The sequence below is a fragment of the Bubalus kerabau genome, chromosome 7 (genome assembly GCF_029407905.1).
Source record: "Bubalus kerabau isolate K-KA32 ecotype Philippines breed swamp buffalo chromosome 7, PCC_UOA_SB_1v2, whole genome shotgun sequence".
In the NCBI taxonomy this organism is placed as follows: Eukaryota; Metazoa; Chordata; class Mammalia; order Artiodactyla; family Bovidae; genus Bubalus; species Bubalus kerabau.
The window spans coordinates 106395471-106396361 of record NC_073630.1 but is presented as its reverse complement, the minus strand read 5'-3'; the positions used below and the strand labels follow the sequence as shown (position 1 = coordinate 106396361).

Genomic DNA, 891 nt, shown 5'->3' with positions numbered 1-891 from the left:
CTCCAGGCAAGAACACTGGAGTGGGTTGCCATTTCCTTCTCCAATGCATGAAAGGGAAAAGTGAAAGTGAAGTCGCTCAGTCATCTCTGACTCTTAGCGACCGCATGGACTGCAGCCCACCAGGCTCCTCCGTCCATGGGGTTTTCCAGGCAAGAGTACTGGAGAGGGGTGCCATTGCCTTCTCTGAAGTGTGAGGGCAGGCCGAACCAAAAGGCGCAAAAAGAAGAGAAGCCTCTGCCTCATTTTTGGCTTCTCTTTTTGTATGTTTTTTTCTCCTCCCGCTGAGCCTGACCTATGTAAATTGGGCTAACCAGGAGGGCGGTTTGTTTTACCTAAGGTCCTCATTCCGGTCCTCGGACCTTCCTTGGTCCTATTTTCTAGGGCTTTTCCCTTCTTTGTCTTTTAGCCACCGCCATTTTGGACTCCTTTTTCCTATTCTAATTACCTAACAGTTCAAACACTCATCTTTTGAATCTGAAGGCAGAGCAAAGGAGTAAGTCATCTAAGAAAATAAGTACTGGTCCATGACTGTGGAATAAAAACAAATCAGGAAGGATCCTCGTTTTTGGCAGCTCATAAATTAAAATTGGAATGACACGGAGAAGATTAGCATGGCTCCTACACAAGGCTGACACAAAAATTTGTGAAGCATTTCATATTTGGGGGGAGTTTGGGATTAGCAAACTATTACATATAGGATGGATACACAACAAGGTTCTACTGTACAGCATGTGTATCTGAGACACTGCTGTACAGAAGAAATTAGCACGACATTGTAAATCAACTATACTGCAGTAAAAAAATTTTTTTTAAAGAAAGAATGAAATCAGAAAGGGCTTCAAGCAATTTGGGCAGTGGATCTACAGTATATCATTAAATAGGCATGAGCTT

The 891-nt window shown here is 43.1% G+C and overlaps 1 non-coding gene across 1 annotated transcript; it reads left to right on the top strand.

Moving 5' to 3' along the window:
• Nucleotides 1–559: 559 nt before the first annotated feature.
• Nucleotides 560–663, top strand: LOC129658253 (U6 spliceosomal RNA). Its single transcript, XR_008717346.1, has one exon. It is a non-coding gene; the product is annotated as a U6 spliceosomal RNA (small nuclear RNA).
• Nucleotides 664–891: the final 228 nt, after the last annotated feature.